Source organism: Pteropus alecto, unplaced genomic scaffold, assembly GCF_000325575.1.
Source record: "Pteropus alecto unplaced genomic scaffold, ASM32557v1 scaffold143, whole genome shotgun sequence".
Lineage (NCBI taxonomy): Eukaryota > Metazoa > Chordata > Mammalia > Chiroptera > Pteropodidae > Pteropus > Pteropus alecto.
Window position 1 is genome coordinate 1,385,865 of NW_006434828.1, and position 15,635 is coordinate 1,401,499.

The following is a 15,635-nucleotide window of genomic DNA, read 5'->3' on the forward strand; positions in this document are numbered from 1 at the left end:
TTTAGACCCACAAAAAAAAACGCATCGAGGCCTCTTCCTTTGTACGTGGGACGTGAAGAAAATTGGCCATTTATCTGTGGGGTAACGGGCTTTGCCGCAATATGAAAATCTCTCAAATGGTTAAATTCAATGACATTATATCCGAGTTCATGAAAAGCGACCAGTGCACACAGTTTAATTCCATTTAATTTTTTTTTTTTTTCCAGGGGGAGAAAAAGCAAAGGGAGAATGTTTTAGTTTCTCTTAAGCTGATTTCTCTCCGCTTTTTCTTAAAAGCCGCTTTCTAGTCGCCGTACAGTGATGTGATCATTATCTGCCACCTCGTCGCCTTGCTGCCTCTGCATGCAGTAAAACACAGAAAAAGAGAGCGGGCAGACCGGGGAGCTTGTGAAGTATGTGTTCCCATCCCAAGACTCATTGCCCGCGATCCGTATCGCTTGACAGTAATGATCTTATTACAGTACTCTGGACCTTGAAGAGATTTCATAAGGAGAGGGAAAGGACGAGGCTTCGTGTAATCAAGTGGTGCTGAATATGCCACGCGTTTTTGATCACACACTGATTGGGCACAGTTTTAGCCCATCTTCTAGTCAATTATGCATGGCCCCTGTGCTCCTCAGATGGTCGGAGGCCCTGATGGCTGTTGTCTGGGCTTTGGCAGGCAGCCAGGGGTTTGAAGTGCCAGGCACACCGTCATCCCGGGATAAGTGCTTTTTAGTTGGGATTGATTACCTTTCTTTGGGTTTTGCTTAATAGCAAACTGCGTTTGGAGAGGGCTTCAGGTGAAAAATGGACGCATTAGCCATTAGAGCATCCGAACTCCTAGTCAATTTTTAGGCTTCCCTTGTTTCCATCTAATTTCTGCTTAACGATAGGACGTTTGATAACGTTTAAGGTATTTCACCGCCTTTGCCGCCGAGCACACGTCAAGGACACGTTCGATTACGTGACCACCGTGGTCGGGCTCCCGGGGGCGGCCACAGGCTTCCGGGCGACAGACCGCTGTCGGTGAGTCTCCATCTTGGCAAAAAAAAAAAAAGCATTAATTGTCTGGAGTGATTTCCGTCTGCGGCAGAATGGGTAACGAGCGCTCCCTCCGCGGACGCGAGGTGACCGGGTTGTGGCGCACTCTGCTGCCTCACGCCCAGAAGGGTTGCGACTCGGTGTTTATCCAGTTGTTTACGTCCCATCTCTACTGACCTCGAAGCCTAGTGGCATTTGAAAGGATGGGGTTTTTTTTTTCCTACCAGAACGCTCGTTTGCTGCTGCCCATCACGCAGCTCACGCAGCTACGCGAGTGACGACACGCGTGTGAGAGGTCGGACGTTCTCGTGAACCAGGATTCTACCCTCCTCCTCTGACACGCCACTCAGACTCTCGGTGCTCAGGCTGTCTCAGCATCGTCACACAGGGACCCTTCGGTCCTTCTGTACGTCTGTGTGCAGGGCCGAGGATGTCTAGACACCTGAGCAAGTGATCAGTACGAGGGTTTCCAGAAGCCCGTTTTGAACCCCCAGTTACCGGCGTGACGTCAGAGGTGGGAACCCTTGTATTTCATCGCTTGGTACCTCGGGGGCCGGGTCTGCCTCGTCCTAATTACATACCCGGGCAGCTGCGTTCTCGCTGTTCCTTTGAATCTCTTGCTTTCTGCAGGCGGGAATAATTTTTCTCTGCGGTCTGCTCCCTGCCGAAGCCAGGATATGCTGTAGGCAGGTTACTGCACAGTGCTGGGAGAATTTACCAGAAGCCCTGGCTTTAGGTTCTGTTCACATACACGTGGAAGTTTTTTTTTTCTTTCTCAATTTCATGAAAATGAAGTCTTTGCTATCAATCGCAGTTTACGTTTAGTGACAAGTCTTAAAAGATAATCAGTCACAAAGCAGAAAATCAAAGCTGACCGTCTATTAGCAATAACTGCAGCCGAGCGTCACCTGCTTGCTGTGTGTCGGGCGCCGCGGTTCATCCCTGTCTGTGCCCCGAACCCGTCTCCCCCGGAAAGTAGTGTGTGCGTTTCTAGGGTCACCCCTCACTCCAAATCTTGGCTTCTCGAAGGCTTTTTCTAAGGATGAGGTCGATAAAAAAATAAATAAAGGATTTCCTAATAGCTGTCAAAAGGCTATTTCTTAATTTTAACAAGTGAATATTCACGCGGTTAAAAACGGCTGTTGCTTCACCATGGCTCTGTTTCAGTAGGTTGACAGAATGTAGTTGTACAACACCTGGAAAATATCAGCTCCACAATTAGCGAGTGATTGAAGTTTTCAAGGCCCTAATTTTACAAAACTGGCATACGCTACGACGTTCTGTTTACAGCCTGGTAATTTTACCTGAACAAGTGAATCCAGTGCTCACGTTTTAAGAGAAAGAGGCAGTGAACTTGAAGATACAATTTCATCAGTGAATGCAGAATACCTCTTGTGATTAACATGTAATTACCCTGAACAGGCCCATTAATTAATGTAAACAGTTTAAGATCAGCGAGTACTCTTTTTTTTTTCCTCCCCCAAACATTGGTTTATTCTCGACACCGTGGGCAGATCAGACGCTTACAGCTAGGCGGCCAGCGGGAGGGAGGCGTTCGTCCACCTCGATGCTGTGCGCCTGGGTCTGTAGGGGTCACCATTGTGGCTGGCAGCTCCGGACCGTTTTCTCGAAGAGCTTGTGAACAGTGAGTGTAACCCATGTTGTCACTGGCTCTTGGGGAGTGCCAAAGACAGGTGTTTGCAACCCCATCCTGGTCCTACCAGACGGGGGCAGGGCTGCGGACGGCACAGAAGCACGCCGCCCACGTGGGAGGGGGGACAAGGCCAGCCGTCGGCTGCCGGCTCCTCCAAACCCGCACCAAAAGGTCAATGAAGAGTCACTGGTTTTCTTTCCTTTTGGACATTTGAAGATTAATATGTTGGTGTCATCAATAACCTGTTAACCTTCTATTTCTGATCGCAACTGATCAGCTTAGTTTGCCCGGAAGAGTTATTTTTTTCCAAGTTCTTTTGCTTGTGGAAGTCGAAGACAGGATTTGCAAGCCCTTAATTCATAGGCCAGGTCTAAGTCTTTGTAACTTTTTCCCCAGCCCCAAAAGTGTTTCGGATTCTCCCTCCTACGCCGTCAAGGCCTACCTATTGTGTGACTGTCACGGAACATCCGTAAGCACGCAAGGGCTGTGAGGGGGCCCCTGGCCGCAGGGCCGTCGCGGGTGGTCTTCGTGGAAGGAAACGGGGAGAGGGAGCCTGCCCCCCGGGGAGACGCAGGTCTTCTGGAGTGCTGGGGCCGGGGGGTGACCCGGAGAGGTGGGGGCGGGACCTGGGGGCTACAGGGGCTGGCCTCGCCCCGCCCTGGGCTCCGGGCCCTGCCTGCAGCCGCTCCCTCCAGTGCTGTCCCCTCCCTCCCCCTCCTCCCATGCAAGACTTTCCTGCTTTTTTCCTCTTTTTCTCTTTCCTGTCTACACTGCAATCAGCTTTTTCTCCCTCACTTTCTTATTCTTTTTCCTTCCTTTCTTTTCTTTTCTAGTTTTGAACTTTTTTTTTTATTGTGGCAAAATACGTAACATAAAATTGACCGCGTGTAAGTGTACGATCCGGTGACGCTGTTACATTCACAGTGTCGTGCAGCTGTCACCACGAGCTCTTTCCAAAAACGTTTTGTCACCCCAAACAGAAACTCGACACCCCATAAGCAGTGACGCCCCAGTTCCCCAGCCCCGGTGACCTCTCATCTACTTCCTGTCTCCACGGATCCGCCTATTCTGGATACTTCGTCCCAGTGGACTCATGGATGCCCGCCTCGTGCGTGTGGCTCTGCCACGGCGCCGCATGCTGGCGGCGCATCCACAGGAGCGGGTGTCGGCGCTTCCTGCCGTTCGTGGCAGAGCGAGAGTCCATCGTGTGTCCAGACAGAGCGCACCTTGTCTATTCACGTTGACGGACGCCTGACTCACTCCCCGCTTTGAGCTGTTGTGCGGAGCCGCAGCGGACGCGGCACACGGCTCTCGAGTACGTTCTCAGGTCTTTGCAGTGTGTGTCCCAGGAGTGCGTTTAGCTCTTTGTGGAACCACCACATTCCTTCTCCTTGCGACAATATGGCATCAGACAAGCTCCTGGAATTGAGTAAATCAACTTTTTGGCTCCCTCTTTATTACGAAAACAAATGACTTTAACATCTTCAGAAATATTTTCGATATTTTTCTTTTGGAAAATGCTAAATGTTTTTAGTCACAGCTCCCTTTCACTGGTACGTGAGCGACAGCGGAGTCCCCTTTCCCGTCCCCACAGACCAGCCGCACCCTGCCTAAAACGCTGCGCGGAATTTCCCCTCGTCACATGTCTTCCCGCTCAGGACACGGTTTCTAAACTCGGGGGCGTCCGTCGGGGGGCATTTCTCACTGCGTCAGCTCGTCCGCAGAGGTCAGTCTTCCATCCTCTGAAACGCTCGCATTTTTTCTGTAACTGCCCAGTGCCGAGTGGCCCAGTGGGGACACGGGATCTTAAAGACAAGAAAATATTTTCCTCTGCCGACTTTACTCGGCCAAGGTTGGCGTCTGCCTTTCGCTTCGGGACGAGTGGCCCAGCTCCCACTCCCCTTGAGCCGCCCCATTTCGCCGTGGCCAGCGCACATTCCCAAGGTCGGGTGTCACCATCACCACCTTAATTCTCATCATTCAGAGGATTTTCCAGCAGATGGTGTCTGGTGCCTGGTACGAGTCGCCTAATTTTGTTCTTGGCTGCTCCGGACGAGGCGTGGGGATCCCGTGGTCCTTGGGCGTCTGCGCCTCTATGAATTTGGGGTCAGGTCTTGCAGGGGACCGTGAACTCCATGGTCTCCTCTCTCTCTCTTCAGCCATAGAGTTTTTCCGTTTTTTCTGTTCCTCAGAGTCACATCCCCTGGGGCCCCCTCTCCCGTATCTTTCAAATAAAGTTGCAGGATTATCATCATCATGAGGAGTAGTAAAAACTGACCCCAAGACGAAGACAACCCCAGATCTTTACAGCCTGCAGCCCCCTCTTTCTGTCCTCCTTGGAATTTTCAGTATCTTTAATTCAAATTAGTAACTAGCACTTACTGGCCACCCGCTACCTGGAGCACAGTGTCACACGCTGCTTCTGGGACATGGAGGTGAGCCAGAGGCAGCCCAGGGGCAGGCGGCAGTGTGTGGCTTTCCAGGGACTTCGTAAGGTCACAGCATCTTGAAGGACACCCCGAATCCCAAAGCCACGCCTCGGCGGGCATCGTGGGCAGGGGAGAGAGGTCGGAAGCTGGGTGGCAGCGTCAGGAGGAGGCTGGAGGGTGGGCTCTGTGCGTGGCGGTGCGTGGACGTGGGGGAGACGCGAGAGCGCCAGGAGGAGGGACGGGAAAGCTGAGGACATGCCAGCCCCGGGCGCGATGGGGGAGGAGCGCGTCAGGGACACAACGAGGATGAGGGGGCCGGCGTGACGGGCAGGGCAGGCCTGCGAGAGCGGAAGGGGCAGCTCGGTGCCCACAGGCGGCGACGCCACGGACAGGGGAGCCCCGCGAGTCCTCTGGCACAAAGGAGAGCAAGGGCGTGGCCGGCGGCCGGACCCCAAGGTTCAGATGCGGGCTGAAAACCGAGGTTTGGGTTCAGCCGGCCTGCGGAGCCTGGGCGGCAGGCGATTCGAGCACGCAGCCAGTGTTGGGGGCCAGTGGCGTAGGTGAAGGTCAGCTAGGACTGTGTAAGGGACGCGCATCTCCGAGGTTCGGGTACCCCAGAACGTGGGTCACAGCAGGACCTGGCAGCCTCCAGCAGATGTTCTCGTGACATCGCGTTACGCTGTCCCAAGGACTCTCCTGTTCGAATCCCACACGTGTTTAAGTGTTTTTATTTTATTGGTGTAACTCGAATCCCAAACACGTAGAAGCTCAGGCAGCGCCATCTGTTTCGCTAACTGAGACGCCAGAGTTTCCGCTGGGGCAGCGCCCGCCGCCCTCCACGGCATGCGCCACCGTGTGGGCCACCCGGGCCCGCGGGCGCCGTGGCTGCCGTCGCGGGCAGTGTCCCCAGGGAAGCTCCCTGCAGCTTCCGAGGCTCAGGAATCGGGACGGGGTGCAGCCAGGAGGGCGCGTCTCTGCCCCACGGCGTCTGGGACCTCACCTGGAAGACACTACGTCGGGGACCTTGGCCCTCAGCCGGAACCCCTCCACACGCCAGGGTTTCCTGCCAGCATGGCGGGCGAGCGTCACGGGGGAGAGACGCCCGCCAGGAGCGAGCCACGTTCCCTCCTGTGCCTTCGCTTCCGAGGACACGCAGTGTCCGTGCGTCCTGATCTGTGCCGTGCCAAGCGGCGGAAATGGACTCTGCCTCCCCGGGGAGCGGCAGGGTTCCGCGGCAGCACGGGGACCCCACGTTCTGATGCTGCCCTTACGGGACGTGTGCTGCCGGTGGCAAACACACGCAGAACGTGTCGGGGTTCGTTTAACTTTTAAAGACTTGTTCTATGTCTTCTTCTCATTCTTTCATTTAGTAGACGCGTCAGTATAAAAATAAGTTCATATCGTCCAGCTCGTTCCCCACATAATTACATTCCAGTCTATGTAGGATTCATTCTTCCCAAGCAGCACGACGCATCAGAAAATCGTACCATTTATAAAAGTGGTCCAGAGCATCGCCAACGACAGAGGGATGCTCAAGAAAATATAGATCTGTTGTTATGCGTGTCAGTCTAAGAGCTTAAAGTAAAGAAGATGAAATACAGGAAGTTTGGAAATAATCGACTTCTGCTAGGATTACTCTCAGAGGCTGGCGAGTGGCATCAGGATTTTTCCAACGACTGGAAAAAGACATGAGCGTGTAATACAGCATTCTCCTTTCCGCTGGCCCGAAAATGAAGGCAGTCGCATGAGGCTGTCTCGCTTCATGGGCAGTTAAGGCATTTCACTCCGCAATTCCTTATTCTAATGAAGAAGAAGAAGAAATTTCTCTCTTACTGAAATATTTCTTGTTAGGGTTTTATATCTACTCACTGCTCGGACTTTGGAAAATGTTCCTTTTTCTCCTGATTGTCTCCCGTAATATCTTTTTGGATCGTGAGTCAGGAAAAAAAAAAATGCAAAGATTCTTCAGATCTGAACTTTTGAAAAAGTGTTTAAAATCTCGGTGTCCATGAAAACACAGCAGCCATCGTGGCACGTGTCCAGGTTTTCCTTTTCTGTCTTCGTCGCTGGTGACGCTCCGCTCACCTGGTGTGTAGGACGCAGCAAGTCGCCACCGCCAGGTGGCCGTGCGTGGGAAGCGGTCGTCATGGTGGCAGTGATAACACCGGCAAGATGCGGGGGCGGCCGAGTGCAGAGCTGAGTTGCCAGGCCTCCTGAGTTTGGAGTCCAGCCTCACCTCGTACCGGTGGGGGGACCTGGGCAAGTCGCTCATCTCCTCTGGCCTCGGTGCTCTGAGCTGTGAAATGGGGCGGCCTCGCTGTCTGCTTCCTGGGGCGGTCATCACAGCTCCCGTGAGCTCATGCGTGTCGGGTGCATAGGACCGAGCCTGTTGCAGATGTTTCTTGGGATTCGGTTTGTATATACCAAATGCGACTTTGGGGAGCCACGTCGCACGCCGTATACCTGGAGATTTGGTTGATTCGACGAAGAAAAGCTCAGGGATATCGTTTTGACCTGACTCAGGCGGTCACTTGCTGAATCGTGCTTCTCAAATGCTGTAGATGGAGGTCGTCCACTAACTAGCATCATCCCAGCTTTGTAAGCTGCTTCAGCTCGCCCAGCGCCAGCAACGCCGCCTCAGCTCCACCTCAGCTCGTCAGGCGTTAGATTCTCATTGGAGCTGCTGGTCCCTGGTGCCACAAAGGTTGGGGACCGCTGCTCTAGAGGATGAGGTGTGGATGTGGTCGCACGGTCTGTCTCCCTTTTGGAGTTTTAGCTGCACATTAGCAGAGCGAAGGCTCTGAGAAGCCCTCCGTTTGGAAAAGCAAAAGCCTTGCTGAACTGCGTTAAGCTCTTGACACCAAACACGCATGGCTGCACCCTTCTGCTTTGGCCCATCTCGAGCTTGGCTCCATCCTCGAGGACCATCGTTCTTTGCTGGAGCACATTTTGGGACATGTGACCAGACCCGAGCGCTGTGTTTTCCTCACTTTTCCAACAGCTCCCAGAACGTCCTAAAACCTCCATTCCAACTTGAGAACAACTCGGTGAGCGAGCGGACGTCACTCATGAAAACCCGGAACACTCCGAGAGGCACAGAGGTCCTGACGTTTGCAAGGTCACCGTGGCCTTCGAGGCTCGCGTCCAGCACTGCCGTGGTGCAGACACCTTCCCCGTGGACCCAGCCAGACCTGTGCTCCCCAGCCTGCAATCCTCCGAGACCTGGAGCTCAAAAGTCAAGGCGCCCTGACGTCACCTGAAGTTACCAACGCACTTACCACCTACCTGTGTCCTTCGTAATTACTCGAGCTGTCTCCTCTCATTTCAGCAAACACCGTAACCTCGGAGAACGCCCGTCTTGGTTTGAAATCCACCGCATTCAGCGTTTTTTCCATGCCTGTGGTTTCCCACCTTCCTAAAAGTTACGTTTAGGTGTATTGCCCGACTTCTCATGACGCGGCATAGTCAGAGGGGTGACGTAGTTCGTAACGCGCACCTCAAACTCCTCTCTTTAAAAAAAAGGTCTTTTGCTGTTTACACTTGGGTCCATCTTGAATTTATCTACCGATACGGCGATAAATAAGTAGAGGTCTGTTCATTTCTGTTTTGAAAGTCGAGAAACGGGTTTCGTCGTCGTCATCGCTGGGGTTTATCATCACTCTCTGCTGAACTGTATGCTCATTGTTCTCTGTATCGTGTCTTATTTAACCCTGACTTTTCCCCTAACCTGATGACACAGGCGCCAAGCAGGAGTAGAAGGTCCAAAATGCTAAGTCGTCTTGGTTTCCACGTTATGTGAATTTCTTGGGAGAAGAGCATGTTGAAATGATTTGATTTTTCACCAAAAATTGAATAAGTCAGCGTATAGGACCAGAGAAATAAATGTGTTATTTTGAGTGTTGCTTATAAGTAAAACCTTTAGTCTACTTAAAGCCACACTGCCTACCACCCTGCCATAGGAAAACGGGAAATCCGCTTACCCAGGGAACACACTCCGTGCATCGGGGGAGGAAGGCAGATGCGCCATGCACAGCCGCCCTGCACTGTCAGAGGACAAACAACCTCGAGAGGTCCCTTGGATGCCACGGATCAGATTTTGCCATCCAGAAAATCTCTACGCTGTCCAGAGCCCATCAGAAGTCATTTATGCTCTGATCCTACTGACGATGCCGTTTCTCTGTGTTAGGACCACGCTCTCGCTCTAGCTGGGGCTTATCTGGCTTTGTTGTTGTTGGGTCTCTTTCTTTTATTCCTCTGTCTCTTCTCTCTCACCCATTGCCCCCCCCCAAAAAAAATCCATTGTGCAAATTGATTCAGAGATCAGCCTTGATAAAACACCAGTGTGTAGCCGGCACAGCCTCGTCGGCGGTGTTATTAGCTATTCCTGATTATCTGGATTCACGAGCCGGAGCTGCCACATCAGGCTTGGAGGTGTGCCGAGATGAACGGGGGGCTCTCCAGCCGTTCGTCACACAAATGGCAGTGCCAGTAAACTGAAAAACGATCCATCATTTTTCTCAGGATTGAAACCTTTCATCAGTTGTGTCAGTTTCATTATTCAATAAACGATCAGTAGCAGCCATCGTCGCTTAGTCATCGAGAGCCAGCAGCTGGAGCGTCTGCCGGCCGAGCGGCCGCCCGGCACCAGCGCCCCAGGCGCAGACACCTTCGGTGCCCACCTGTCCGGTGGAAATTACCCCGGACCCGCTGGCCACTGCCACTTGACAGGTGAGAGAGATGTCTGACGTGCATCTTCTGGTTTTTTGCTTTAAGTTAGGCTGTGACACCGTTGATTTCTGCTGTAGAGGAAATGGCAGGCGTCTTTCTCGGACCTCCCATCGGGCCTTTTTTTACAGACAGCCTCGCCATTTGCTTTAGATGCCGGCCGTCTCGACTGGAGACGTGGCGTCTGTGCTGAGTGATGCCCCCGTGGACGTGGGGTGGACCCAGGCCCGTGGATGCTCCGGTGGCCGTGCGGGACTTCCTGTCGGCCACGCCGTCCTCGCTCTCTGGAGGATGCAAAGCGGATGGAGGTGTCGCTCCCGGCCTGCGGGCGAGGGGCCCCCGGCGGCACCAAGGGCCTGAGTCCCAGGCCGCCTGCGACAGAAGCGATCGCGGACCGATGCTGTGGCTGATGGGAGGCGGCGGCATCTTGGCGTGGCCAGATCGCGGCCATCAGAAGGGCCTGCGAGTTGTTAAACATCAGGAGATCGTTCTTTGCCAGTTTTCGTTTTTTATTTTTACTTTTCCACCTAAATTTAGTTTATCGGAAAACGTGATTCTACCAATAGCTAAAAGTAGGAGAAGAAAGAAAAACACTGAGTTTATGGGTCATTGAGACCCCACTCGATCATTCTGATAGAGCTGTGCTTGGCCAGTCGGGGCGGGGGTGTGTGTGTGTGTGTGTGCGCGCGCGCGCGCATGCGCGTGCGTGCGTTTGTGTGTTCACATGGACACACATACTGCCTTTGATGAAAACCTTTTAAAACATTATAATTCTGGAAATCATCTGAATTGTGTACATTTCCGACCTTTTAAAACATAATTCTGGAAATCATCTGAATTGTGTACATTTCTGCTACTTTCAAAAATATTTCCGCACTGTCTTCAGACGAATCCTGTAGTTTTCCTGCCCGTTGGCACATTTCTGGGAGGGCCGTGGCCGTGGCATGTGCCTCCTCCGGTCCCCGGGGCGTCTTGTCAGTGGATGATGGCAGCGTCTCATGGGTTAATCCCCGTCGAGCTGTCTGGCTAATTGTTTGGGGAGAGTAGCTGTGAGAAGGAATCTGCCGCAGCTTCCCCGCTGCCACCGACCTCCAGGCTAACGAAAACCTGCCGTCCCGCTACCTGAAACATTCACGGTCCCCTCCGGTGGAAGATTCTGGGCCACCCTTCAAACCCCAACGGTTCCTCCCTCCTATTGGCAACCCCCTCTTCCATCCTTACTTCCTCTCTCCCGCGTGTGTACGTCTCATAAGCCGCTTCAAATCCTGGTTTTATGACAAAAGAGACGTGAAAAGGTTAAGTTAACAAATAGGGTGCCCGCCACCACCCTGCCCGAGGCTGTCGTTAGCGTTTCTCGATGGAAAGGAATTCCATCTGCTTCTCTTTATGGTGGATTCTGGGCCTTGGAGGGTGGAGCTCATGCATCCTCCTGTCTCTCATGGTTGGGATGTTCAGACATTAAAAAGAAGGGACACGTAGAAGGACAGTGCCATGAGAGCCACCCCGAATGGCTGGATTTCATAAAATTATCGAACTTCGCCAAAAGTTACAGAAATCTGTTTCGTCACAGCATGTCATTCCATTTGTGTTTGTCGCCTCGAATGCGGTATGTTCTCACCTCGGGTTGACGTGTTGGAAGCCCTGCGCCGCCTGGGAACGCGGTCGGTGGTGGGTGAGTCGGAGGGCCCGAGGGGCTGGATTGGAAGCCCACCCAGGACACACCGGCTCTTACTTCCAACTCTTCCGGCATTTTGCTCCCTGAGCAAGGCTCGGAAGGGCCACGGAACTAGCCAGATGTTCCCTAGCAAAGGATTCAGATAGCACTTTGAACCAGCCTATCCCTCGCTCGTGCCTTCGATGCTGACTGAGATTTTCTTGGCTCCGTATCCTCCTGCGTGGTCTCGACCCCACGCAGTCGGGGGAGGACGGAGGCCCAGGCTTGCCGTCTCTCTGGCTGTGCTGTCTGCTTTCCTCCTCGTCCCGGCTCTGGGATGGAGGTGATTCTCGTGTACAGACGGGGACCACGGCACCGGCCCATGTGCCCTGCCGGGCAGGGCGGCGTCGACGCCCAGAGCCAGCTTTCCTGTGCGTGTGTCACCTGCTCTTTACCCGACCTTCCTCCTGGCACTCCCAGAACGCGCGGACACTCACCGCACTGGTCCAGCTTGGTCACCGACCCGCTGAGACCTGACACACCGTGCAGCCAGGTCTCCTGTGAAGGGCGCAGCTCGCTGCTGACCTGATGCTTTTTCTTGGCAGCTTGTGCATCCTGCACACTCAAAAATATCACTATTTCCCCTCCCCCAAAGACTCGGAAAATGTATAAGTAATGAAAGAGCACCCCAAGAACTGCACCCGTGGTCCTGCTTCATGTGCTCCGCTCATGAAGGTGGAGGTGGAGACCTTAAAACCATCAGGCCATGAACTTGGGACTTGTGAGGAAAAGGTCAGGGTTTCTTCTCCTTGCTGTGGATTCGGGGGTCATACGTATGAAGCGGACTGTGGTGGGAGTAGCCAGTGGCGCCTCATGTCTTGTGCTCAAATGAAAAGTATATATTTTGGACATTTTTTTCTGGACGAACCAGTGATTACAAACTTGTTTTTCGTATATGAGTTTATCACTGATCCTCTCTGTTCTCATAAAAAGATGCTAATTTTGTCTCCTGACTCAGCACTTGAGAGACTCGAGGTCACCCCTGACTTCGGACCTTTTCAGAGTCGGTAAATCACCACAGGTACATCTCAGTGAATTTCCTGAAGCCAGCTTAGCAGACCTCTCATCTTCCATTTTATTCAGCTCTGTCACTTTTATTAAAAAGCTGATTTTATTGTGCTGATTAGAAGCTGAGAGCTCAATTCAACATGAGCGCCAATATTTTTTTCCTCAATGGGCCAAAGCTCATTTTCTAATCATTAAAAGCTAATCCTGTAAGGTAGCTGGAAAATTGTTCAAGCACGGTACATTTTGGTTAAATATACCTTTAGTCCACTAAAGGAAGAAAAAAGTAAATAATTTCAAGGTCAGCAATTTTAATTGAAATACAGGGAGACAGCACAGCATCCTGAAGAACTGCCGTGGGTAACTTATTGCCTCAGAGAATGTTAGTTCAAAAACATACTCTGGAGCTCATCCTCACGATCGTAAACTAAATACCACATCGTTCAGCCCAGCTGCCAATTGGGGTAGCATTCACGTCATTGGGAATTTCTGTCACACCTATGACACGTACTGTACTCCCTATGCCACACCGAGATTTCAAATTGTCTTTAATTTACAAAAGTCGATTTCATGAATAGAGTAAGTGATATATTGTGATAAGATAGTAGTTCTCCCTGTATATTTTTCAAGCTACAAAATACTGTTTTCATTTGGTATTGTTACTCCTGGCATTTTATTCTAAGGAAACAAAACGATTTTGGGGGGGGGGGGGTAGTCCTATTCCCACCCAAAGATGCTCAGATAGTATTTTAATAGACTTTATTTTTTAGAAAAATTTAAGACATAGAAAAATTAGGAGCTTACAGATAACTTCTGTATATCCCTCCGTCACACTCACACACACACACACACACACACACACACACACGGGTGAGCAAAATTTCCCCTATTATTTACATCTTTTATTAGTGTGGTATATTTCCTATAATTACAAACCAGTATTGATACATTGTTATTAACCGAAGTCTGTACTTCCTTAGGACTTTGTTGGTTTTTACCTCATGCTCGCCCCCTGTTCTGGATCCTGTATGGGACACCCCATGACATTTATTTGTCACATCCCCTTAGGCTCCTCTCGGCTGGAACATTTTCTCACTTCCCTCGTTTTCGATGACCTTGACAATTTCGAGGAGTGCTAGTCAGGTGTGTTGTAGGACGCCCCTCTGTCGGAATGTGTCTCACGTTTTCCTCAGGGTTTTTCTGGGGTTAGCGGTTTTTGAGGGGAAGGCCACAGAGATGAGGTGCCATTTTCATCACATCACATCAGGGGTCCACACTATCAACTTGACCTACGACTGTCGACGTTGACGTTGGTCACCTGGCTTGCTGTTGTATCATCAGATTTCTCTTCTAACAAGTTTCCCCCACCTCCCTTTACGCTGCCTCCCCCGCCACAAGGAGGGAGTCTGTGCATCGCCCCACTACGGAGGGGGGCGTCGCGTTCCCCTCCCTTACGGTGGGGTACCTGTAAACTGGAATTCTTCATGGAGGATTCGTTTCTTCTCCCCATTTACTCATTTCTTCAATCATTTATTTATATCAGGGTGGACTCTTGGGTATGTGTTTTATACCAGTTTATAACCCAGTACTCCTCTGTGTATTTTCTTGTTCAGATCGTTTCGGCTTCAGCCATTGGGAGCTCTTTGAGTTGGCTCTTGTGCCTTTTTGTCTGTCTGTTGGAGCGCTTCCTTACTTCCTGGCACCACAAGATGCTCCCGACTCATCCTGTACATTTCCTGCCCCAGTCCTAGAATCAGCCAATTCTCCGGGGATCCCTGGTTCTTTTTGATCAACAGCAGAATTAGAAACCAAGATCTGGGGGCCAAGTGTACATGTTGCTCCTGGGGCGTCCTTGCTTCTCGGCGCCTCAGCAGACATAGCGAAGGTGTAGATGCGCATCTATAAATGTTTCTTTCTTTAAGTATAAATGTGTAACCAACTGTATCTACATTAGGTCAGACAGAACATAATATTTTTAACGCATAGTCGGAAATAACGTTTAACAGCGAGGGATGGCTACAACTATTACATGCTAACTACGATGCAACTGTCCAAAGGGACGGTTTTGACAGCAGTGACGATGTTGTAACTAACTCCTCCCATTCGGAAGCAGCACCATTGTCTGCCAGAGCTGGACTCGTAAGTGTGATAGTTATGTTTGTCTATGGATAAGGACTTTACGAGGAAAATGGAAAGCATAGTTAAATTGGTCGTGGCTTATTTATGATATTAAACTAATGTGAAATTAAGTTCGCTTTTCCGATAGCATTCAAATAATCTTCCAATGTGTTCTTGCTCGATGCTGAGCGACGTTGGCGTATTTCAATTTTTTTTAAATGAAAGAAATGAGACATTGATTATGTCGTGTGTCAGCCTGATAGTACTTTGCCGGTCCCTCCTAGGATAATAATGGCCTTATTTAATCATCGACAGTCACCAAGGAACATGCTAAAAAGTTGTGCCATTATAGTCAAAGCAGTTTTATGGGCAGGAATCTTTACATTTAAAGGAATGTATTTCCATAATAGCAAGAAGAACCAAAAGTTTAGAATTCTTCACTTTTTTCCCCGCTCTGACCTTTGTCTTTTATTCACTAAATAAATGTCACGTGTCTTCTGGCAGCCGTGGTGTCCCCAGCCACACATCAGAATGCTGTCGGCGACTTCCGGTCGAGTCCTTCTTAAACGCAGAAGGTTATAAATGTTTTCTGGGCGATACTGTCATGAGTCTTCTCATATTCGGATGGCCACTTATCGGGGGGACGTGACTGACCGGATGACCCCGATGCGTACCGTTTCGCTCGGGCGGTGGCAGGGACTCAGCTACAAAGATGGCAGATCAAATGCGGTGTCCGCCGCGGCGGCGGCCGGTGGTCCAGTGATCACAGCCCCTCAATTACAGCCCCGTGAGGGGCACGAGCAGCAGCCATTGGATAATTGCGCCTTTGATTAGCTGCTTTAGCTGGCCCTTGCCTTTGAAATGTGAGAGCCCAATTTGGAGGTTTATTAAAAAACTTTTTTCCTGGAATTGTTGAGAAGGATCGTGTGTTTAAAAAAAAAAGATTCTACAAAAGCCTGCCACATAT

The 15,635-nt window shown here is 51.1% G+C and overlaps 1 protein-coding gene across 1 annotated transcript in view; it reads left to right on the forward strand.

Annotated features, from left to right (window-relative positions):
* The window catches only part of AGAP1 (ArfGAP with GTPase domain, ankyrin repeat and PH domain 1), a 432,072-nt gene that overhangs the window by 376,451 nt on the left and 39,986 nt on the right, over window positions 1-15,635 (forward strand). The gene's annotated exons all lie outside the window — the stretch shown is intronic.